Raw genomic sequence first — 9,743 nt, 5'->3', positions numbered from 1 at the left:
TCCTATCTGGAGAGAGGCAAGAAGGGGGCAACGGCTACATTTTGCACACAGCCTAGTTTGGGGGGCCTTCCAAGAAAAACAGTACAAAATACAAATACAGAATCAGGAGCCTCGCCCCCCACGCAAGGATGCCTGAAGCCTTTTTGTAATCTGACCAGGCAGGAATGTAGGTCCCAGCCCCAGAAAGATGTAAAGGGGTGAGACCATCCTGAAAAAACAGTGGCAAGGGGGCAGCTCCTCAGACCCCCACTGTTTTCTGCACGGCACCGAAGAGGCAGCACGGGACCCAGAGGTCACTGAGGAAGAGCCAGGCTCTGCAGAAAGTGCGCTGGGGCCGACCCCGCAGAGAGCATCTATCACTGCGAACAGACCACTCACACCTTAGTGGCTTAAAGCCCAACCACCGATCCGCTCAGGAAGCCGCAGTGTGGGCAGAGCTTGGCGGGGAAGGTTTGCCCCCGGGGCCGGGCTGGGGAGTGCAGCTCTAGGACGGCTCGCTCACGGGGCAGCTGATGGCCAGGGCCCTGGTTCTGTCCCGTGGCTCGGGCTTCCTTGTAGTACGGCAGCTGGCTACCAAAGGAGGGATTTCCTGGAGTCACGAGGAAGAGGCGTAGCCTCTCAGGACTTACGCTGTCACAAAGGCCCACCCAGGCCCACACACAGGGAGGGGATGTAGACCCCACCTCTTCACAGGGGTGTGGCGAGGTTCTGGAAGAGCACGGGAGGTGGGAAAACGTTTATGAGAGAGCTGCCCCAGTTAGCATTCACTGCTTGGACGGGCCAACATACCTGTGACAGAATCTTACCTGTTTTTCTTCTGCAAAAGATTTATGACTGGAATGACGTAAGAACACACAGGTGAGGAAGAGAGAGCGCCTGGGCTTGGACTCAGGGAGGGGACTCACAGGGTCATTACCAGATGCTTAGCGCCGTCTATCTGGGCCCGTGGCCTTCGGCTCCCAACTGTGACGAGTGTTCCAAAAAAGCATCCTGAAGTGGGGAAGGACAAGCCACTTCCGCCACGGCCTTCTCCAGTTGCAGATGGAGGACACGTTTTAAAGATAGCTGCTGGGAGGGAAGTTTTGAAAATAAAATGTTTAGGAGCAGAGATCATAGCTTCCTTCCTCTGCTCAGGTATCAGCCCAGGTGCTGCCCCTGCTGGGGGTGGAGAGCCCCTGGGGGCCATCCCCAGGGAGCAGCTTCGGCAGAGGGGATAACGAACGCCATCTCCTGTAGCAAAAGTCACGGCTCAGCAAGTTCAGGCTCGAGACATGGTGTAGCTGGGCACCTTACTGGGGCTGAGCTGAAATAGCTTCAGATAACGGTTTCTGAGAAACGAGGGCCTGGTTTTTATTTCTGCAAAAGCACAAAGTTGATGTCTTTGCTTTCTCATCTCCTTATCTGTCAAAGGCCCTGCAAGTCAGAAGAAGAGGTCTCCGGGACCCTCTCCCACAGACCCTCTCTGAGCCCCTCACTCTCTTGTGGGCCGAGGTGGAGGGGCTTGAATGGAGCTAAAAATACTCTGGGATGGTGGCGTCATCTGCATCACCGTTCCCGTGTGAGGCGGGGCTGGGACTGCCACACGTGCCCTCGAAAGCAGCCTCAACACACGTAGAAGCTGCGCCCTGGTTAAGGGGGCACGTGGGCAGCGCCCCCTCGAGAGGTGGCAGAGCCCTCTTCCTGCCCCTCCTTCCTCCCCGAAGCCCAGAGTCATCATCTCGCGAGGGAGAGAGGGTCAGTCTCAACTCCTTCCGTCCACCCGCGTGGCAGGAAAGTGAGATCAGCCCGCGAGCCCCTCCGCCGGCCCCCACGTTTCCAGAGCGTGGGTCGGGGGAGGGATGTAGGCCTGTTAATACTGTCCCGTGGGACATCTGATTCAGACCTTTCTGGGAGGAAAGCACTCTCCAAAGGGGCTTAAAAAAATAAACACACAATAGCTTAGCAAAGCAGCTAATATTAAAGCAAAGAGTCCAAATTTAGATCCCACCAAGTTCAAAGGAGCGGCTATAACATTCCAGGGACGGACGGACGGACGGACGGACGGACACACACACACACACACACACACACACACACACCCACCCACCCACCCACCCACCCACTCTCAGGGCCACACGGGGCCACAGAGCTGCTCTCTAGACCTGCCAGACAGGGCCAGGCAGCCAGACCCACATCTGTTTGGGGAAAGACAGGCAGCGCGTCCATCCCTGCACGTAAAGCCCCCTTTGAACCTAACCGTCTGAATACCGAGGAATTCCTTACATCCCCGCCATGCAGCTGCCCTTATCCCATTTTATGGTTAAGGGAGCTGAGCGGTTTGGTCGTCTGCCTGACGCTGCAGAGCAGGGGCTGAAATTCAGGCCAGGTTTGCCGACTTGACCCTCCGTGTTCTGGGTCTTTCTTAGGAAACACACCAGGAAAGTCTGAGCAGGCAGAGTCAGAAGAGCCCAGGATTGGGAGTCCTGCATCCTGACTCCTATGTGGGCAGCGGCCCTTGCCAGGCCCTACCCCTGGCTCCTAAGATGGCCAGGAAGCTGTCTGGTAGCTGCAGCACGTCTGGGCTCAAGAACCCCCCCCCCGAGGCCTGAGGCACGGCCTGGGTGGGTGGGTGGCCAGCTGTCTTGGGCGAAGATGCCAATGTAAACAAAGCCCAGAGTTGCTGGGGCGTCACTGATTTGTGTGTATAAAGAGGGCGCGGCCCCAGCAGCAGTATTTTTACCCTGGTGAAGACCAGGAGGATCAGGGCTTCGCCAGGCAGTGCCTGACCTGAGCTGGAGCCCGCACGCCCTGGGAGTGGACAGAGGCCTCTTCCAGGCTGGCTCTGCCCGCTGCACCCAGGCTGCAGAGGGCAGTGATGCCAGACACCCCAGGCCTGGCCAGCCCTTGACTCCCGCCCGTCCCAGAGCTGCAGTCTCTAGCGGAGCCACATTCAGCAGTGGGGGCGACCGGACACAGGGGAACCCCGCTGCAAGGAAACCCCAGGAACCAGCAAACGCGTGGTCCCCAGAATGACAGGCTGTGAACGCGAAACGCTGAGGCTAGTCGGGAAAAGGCCTACTGCGTGGCCGAAAAGAACCATGGCCTTGGGAGCTGCTGAGCCCCGTGTGAAGAGCCCTGCCTTTTCCAGCACCTCTGCCAGGGAGAACCCAGAATAACCAAGGTTTATTTTTGAACTCGGCTTCTTGGGTAAAGAGGCAAATGAAAACAAGCTTATGTCAGGGGGTTATTTTAAAAAGCAATTTCCAAGAAGCGTCCCGCGACCACTACGCGTTCCGTCCGGTCCCCCACCTCGGCGGCGGCCCGGGCTGGGAGGCGCTCGGATGCAGCAGCCCCGCCTCCTGGGCCGCCCCCGGCCCACGGCCCGCCTCTCCGCCAGCTAGCCGCAACGAAACCCGCTCCACGCGAGGCCGCCGCAGAGGCTGGGCCCTGGCGCTTCCATCACGCTCCCTCCGCCTCGAGCCTGGGTCCCCTGGGCTCTCCCGCCCGCCCCGGCCCCCGTGCTGTGCAGCTTCCCGGCCTCAACGCCCCCTTGGCCAGGCCCGCATGGCTTCCCTCGGGGTCCCCTGGATACTCTGACATTTACCGTGTTGTTCTCTATAGCTTTCTGCGGTCACCACAGGGATGTCTATTTGACGGCCTCTCACTGGCCTGCGATCGGTGAGAACCAGTCAGGAAACCCGCTCCCAGGTGGGTCCGGCACCCGCAGCCCGCACGTACCTGCCACGTGGACGGGGCGAGGACGGAGGCAGGAGGCTCCCAGGGTGGCGCTGACCCGCGGGGAGGACAGGCCCCATCGCCTTCCCTCCTTCAGCCTGTGGGCCACAAAAGGCGACTGCACATTTCTCGCGACGCCTGTCCAAAGTAAGAGTGGGTTCAGAGGGGGGGCGGTACCTGACCACCTATGCCGGCCTCTCCTCTCGAGCTGTTGCGGCCGAAGCTGTGTCTGCCTCCGCCCTCCTGCCTGGCTTGGCCTGTCAGCGGGGACGCCCCTGGGGATGCTGTGCCGCTGGGACTGCCCTCCTGGTTAAATGGGACGGAGCTGGTGGCAAAGGGGTTCCTGGAAGGCGAGGAGAGAGCCCCATGGGGGCGCGAGGGTGCAGAAAGCGGCTCTTCCGAGTGCAGCGCCTCGTGTCAAAGGCAGGGACGCGGGAGCACGTCCACCTGTGCCAGCAGCGGACGGTGCGGGGAGGGGAGGGGCCCCAACCACCTGACACAGTACTGAGCCCTCGCCCACCCTTTGTTCCCTGGGAAGAGTCCCCTTCAGTGGACGGCAGGGACAGCGGTGTCCAGGCTGCCACCTCCCCTCTGGGTCAGGACTGCTGGGGGTGCAGGTTGACACTCCTCTCTCTTCCTCTGCCCTCGGGCCTCCCTGGCCCTCCCCTGCTTCTCCCTGAAGCAGCTGGTAAAGCGGGGCTCTCGTGAGCTCAGCCCCAGCTTGTCATGGGCTCTGAGCAGGAGCGAGACCTAAAAAAGGTAAAGAAAGGTCCACAGGACTGTGGCCCCTCGACTCCCATCCCTGGCCCCCAAAACAGGCCTGTCTCAGTGGCAACAACTTTGTCGGGTTATGTGAGCTTCAGCCACAACTTGATTAATGACTCAATAGGCCCCGTTCGTATGTTTAAAAGCCCAGAAGCCAAGTGGAAACGCACCTACCTGTAGGCATCTTCACACCGGGATTATGGATAACTTCAACATACAGAATAAATCCTATGTAATTCAAGTTTTTCGTGCTTACAAATTCCATTTTCATTCTCCAAATTAATAAATGCTACAAAACCTGAATCTTGAGGGAAGAGGATGCATTTCTGGAAGTCTAACTGAAAACAAGAGAATTCATCACTTGGATGGAATAAGCAGTTCCTCCTTGCTTGGGATGCAGGTACCGTTAGGATCTAGTTGTGGGGTGGCCAGCGCTTCCACCGCGTGTGCCCCTTCTAGAGGCGGAACGTCCTCTCCTCCTCCTCTCGGAGACGCGGGTCCTCGCGGCTGTGGACAGATGGGGACAGTCTGTTTATCCACGACAGGCCTACCCAACACACATCTGCTAGACACTTCTGTTCCGGTCACTCCGCCCAAAGTTAAAAAAAAAAAAAACCTTATCTGTCACACTGGGTCACTTCACAAATGTTTGTTTCCCGTGTCCACATTTCTCAGGGTAAAGGCTGATGCTTTTGATGTAACATAACAAAAAAGGCTACTTTTTCCTTTTTTCAGGAGGGGTGGTCATTATTTCCACTTACACTAATATTACCTACGTTTTTTCTGCGGTGACTTTGGAGGTTTGACGTTGTCACTGGCTGCGTTCTTGCATTTTCATCCAGGTTACAGCCTGCACCTGTGACGAGGTCGAGACACGGCGGAGCCTACGGTTGAGTAAGCACTGGAGAGTGTGGGACCCCTGCCAGGGAGGGGCAGGATGACGGAGCAGAGCCTGAGGCCCAGACCCCAGACTCTAACCACCTACCCGCCCCTTCCCGCCTGGTGCCTCGGCACACGACGCCCACTGGGGCCCTCGCTTCTGGGAGGCCGCCCTCCCCAGACACAGACCCGACGCTGAGCACGCAGTCAGGGACCCAGCCACACACTCCCCACGCACGGGGCCTCGCGCACAGCTGCCGCGGCAGGGATGCAACACACCAGGAGAGTGTCATGTAAGGCAAATTTTAATAGATTTATAAAAGTCGTATATACAAAACACATTAAACTAACTGCCGTAGCTACACAATACACTTGTTACACTGCCTCGTGTGTCTCAACCTGGAACACAGCATCCATAAACTGAGGCCTGTCCCCCACCATCAGCGCTGCTATGGGGGGGGGTGTGGAGCTGCAGTGACGCCCCAGGGGAGGTGCCTGTGACCTGGCACTGGGCTGTTGCCCTTGGACTTCCTTTCTGAGTGTAGAGACCCCAGAAGAGCGCAGCGCTCCATTTCTTCAGGGGACGCCGCTGCTGATCACTGCAGCGGCGTACCCTGCGCGCTACAGGGGCCACGGCGCAGGGCCGAGGAGGCGAGCTGAGGACGTGGCCGAGAGGAGGGGACCAGGCACACAACACTGAACTTCCAGGCTGCACCCGTGTCAGCAGAGAATAACACGCTGGCCAGTTTCAGCTGGTTTGAATGGCGCGAAGGAAAAGACACTAGGAATGTTTTTCCATTTGCATAATAGGTCAAAAGGTAATGCTTTGAGATCCTAGAGATGGACAGACTCGACACAGATCTATTTCAAATTTCTTGATAAACAGGCTTGTTGGAGGGTCTAGGTTTAGCTGAGCAGGAGAAAGTTGCACAGGCTCCTGTGGGCCCTCCCAGGACAGGCCTCGCCCCCGGCTTCCAAGATGCAGCAGCGAGAGCTCTGGCCACCTGTCTGCTGCTGGACCTGGGAAACGTGCCCAGGCTCATCCAGACACTGTGGGTGAGGAGGGAAGCTATGGGGCACCAGCCTTGTTAGCCCGACTGTCATATCAAGGCTGGTTCCACATTTGCGGTCTGACGTCCAGAGTCTCCAGATGACAGTGCGCTCTGCCCACCGTGGGCACCGACCTTTTATGAGGGCAGCTTGACACACGGTGGCGGGGAGACCTCCCGCGTCACCCCGAGGCTGCGGGGGCCGGGCACTGAACGGAGGGGGTGGGGGCCCCAGGGCAGAGGGTTCACCTGCACGGACGCGCGGTGGCACACCTGGCCCATCCCCTCTCAGGGCGGAGGCTGCGTGTCACAAAGCGGGGCCTCCTGGCACCCCGTTCTCAGCTCCTTCCTGCTGAGTCCTGAAGTCGGCTGAAGAGCCAAACCCCTGGACCGGCACCGGGAAGCACCAGAGCCGGGAGCTGAGGGCCTGTTCCCCCCACTCACTGGGGTCATGCTCTCAGCTGCCCCTACGCCGGACTTCCCTGGGCCGCACTCCGAGTCGGCCTCACCAGGCGGCATGCGCGGTCCACGCCACCCCGGGGTCCACGCCTCCCCAGCCACCAGAGCAACCTGGCTCTGCGACCTGCTGGGAAATGCAGTCCTGCAGGAAACCTCCACCTTGACTGTGAATAGCTGGGGTTACGTTCATTTGGGGGAATTAACCGGTTTTTGAAAGCACAAAATAAAGCGAATTCAGTGTCATAAAAAAGGCGCCCGAGTGACAAGCTGGGAACAGAAAAACCAGGATGGCTGTGACCGTGCGGCTCAGCCCCGTCTACACTCTGCCAGCCTGACAAGCCCGCCTGGGAGGAAACTTGAGTCTGTCCAGGAACCCCTGGTCGCTGCTGTAGTGTTTCACTTTGGTTTGTATTACACACACACACACACGCACGCACACACGCACACACACAGGACACCACCGGAAGAAAAACACTGCCTGCATCACCAGCTTGGAAGCAGAGAACCCATCTTCCAGGTGGAGCCAGGTGTGTGCTTCTCTGTGAAGCGAGCCACAGGGCCGTGTTTACGGCAACAGATGCAACGTCTGAGGTCCCTGCAGGAAGACCCTCACAGTGACGTGCTAAGGTCATTGCTGGATTTGAGGAGGAGGAGGGGTGGGATACAAGAGCAGCTCCTGCCTGCTCTCAGCTACTCCACACCCTGATCACAGACCGCCGGGGAGGGCCCTGCTGCCCCCTGCGTCCTGTGTTTCAGGGCAGGAGTCTCCTGGTCTGTTTCTGAGTTCCGCCCCATTTCCCACACCGGCTGCACAGACGCCAGCTCCCAGGTGCATCATCCTGCCAGGATATCGGAGAACTCGCTTGGCCTGGCCACGTCCTCTCGTAGTGACCGGGGGCGGGAGCCTTGCACAGGAAGTTCCCGCGCAGAGCAGAGCCCCGGGTCTCCAGGCTCGACCTCCGTCGGGGGCAGCGGAGCCCCTGCAGGCGTGCGGTGCCCTCCGAGAGGCAGGCACCGGGGGTGTTTCAGGCAGGTAGCAACCTGTGGTGCTCTGAAGTAGGTTTTCACCCGAAGAGATGGCAACAGCGCGTGGAAACCAAAATCACCTATTTCAATACGCCATCCTGAGCACCAGTGAGCGCCCAGCTTCTAGGTTCTAGCGGGCGATGGGGGGCGAGACCTGGCAGGAGAGGGAGGGCCCACGTGAGCACCTGGGCCTGGCGAAACCTGAAGCCCTCCTCCAGCAGAAGGCAGGAGACAGACACCGACAGTGGGACCGCAGAGGCGGCGTGGCCCTTCCATGCCCCACGGGCTCCCCGCCACCCACAGTGAGCCTCCCCCTTCCGGGAACTCAGCATGAAACACGTGCCACCTGCCGTCAGGGCGGTTAACACAGCAAGCGCCGGCCTTGGAGCCGCCTTAACAAGCAGCTCCTTCCTCTGGGACCTGCCCCTCCCTCTTCAGGGCCCAGCAGGTGCCTCACAAATGCCGTCAGAGCAGCCCCTGCTGGGAGGGGCGGCGGCTGAGAGCTCTCGGCCCTCCCCACTGCAGGCCCAGCACCCACCTCCGCCCCAGGGCCTGCGCCCCGAACGCCGAGCCCGTGAAACGCAGGAGTCCCACAGGCAAAGCCCCCCTCTCCCGAGGGCGGCCAGGCAGACTTGAAGAATGAGATTGCTGAGCGCATCTGCCGTACCTCACGGGGAAAGTGGCGCCAAAAGGCCCGAAAAAGGCTCCGTGGGAACTGCTGCTCTTCACTCCCTCAGACCACAGCGGGAAACCCGGCATCACTGTCTCCCCGAGGCAGGCTGCAAGTCACACCGAGGGGAGCATTCGGGCCGCACGTGGTGGACTGCACATCCAGCGGCGTGCAGGGAGTCCTCCATGCTCCTCTGCTTCAGGCTCGCACCCCTGCTGCACAGCAACCACCCGGGAACCCAGGAGTGGCACACGCGACGCCGGCACTGGGGGCTCGGGGTGGCTCAGCCCAGGGCTTTGCAAAGCCCCCCATGGGACCCAACCGAGGTGCCAGAGCTGAGCCCCGTGACCTAGTCCAACTCTCACAAACGCGGAAACCGGAACCAAAGAGCTCGGCCCCGAGGCACGTGGATGATGACACGTGCACGTTTCTCCCGGGGGGGGGGGGGGCTGCCTTCTCCACGGTGGGCACTTTAGGCCCCACATGTGTACGCTTACAACGCCTACCCGGGCGACTGGATGACACACATGCCTCTTCTACAAGAGAATCCTGAGCGCGACAAGCTCTGCCACTTGGGAGTTGTTCGTGCCAACGGTTTGTTTTGTGACCGGGACGGTGAGTCCATCAGGTCGCGGAGGAAGAGTCCCCGCCCGTCGCCAGGTCCGCTCCTTAGGCTCCCAGTTCCCTCCCTCGCACACGCGTGTCTTTACATGTATTTGCCGCTGTTCCTTGTCCTGAAGCCGTGTTCCAGAGGCACTCACTCACAACCGTGTTGGCAACAGCTCTCCTGTGTCCCACGTGGAAATAAAAACTGTGATCAGCAAGTGATGAACCTTCAAGGAACATTAGGGTCCAGTTATCCATGTGCTCTGAGTTTTGGGGACTGAAAAATTAATGTTGGCTTCAAATGCTGAGTGATGTTTTCTTTTTTTTTTTTTTATTTTTATTTTTTTTTTTTTTGGCACACGGGCTTAGTTGCTCCGCGGCATGTGGGATCTTCCTGGAGCTGGGATCGAACCCGTGACCTCTGCATTGGCAGGCAGATTCTTAACCACTGCGCCACCTAGGAAGCCCCAGATGTTTTCTTTTAAGCAAAGAAAAACTAAGGATTCATCTTAATAAACATGCAGAGACCGAAGGCTGTCAGATCACCAAAGCAGCCCCTCCCGCTGATGCTAAAA

The sequence above is a fragment of the Hippopotamus amphibius genome, chromosome 9 (genome assembly GCF_030028045.1).
Source record: "Hippopotamus amphibius kiboko isolate mHipAmp2 chromosome 9, mHipAmp2.hap2, whole genome shotgun sequence".
NCBI classification, from domain to species: domain Eukaryota; kingdom Metazoa; phylum Chordata; class Mammalia; order Artiodactyla; family Hippopotamidae; genus Hippopotamus; species Hippopotamus amphibius.
The sequence above is the reverse complement of the archived record's forward strand: the minus strand, read 5'-3'. Positions refer to the sequence as shown.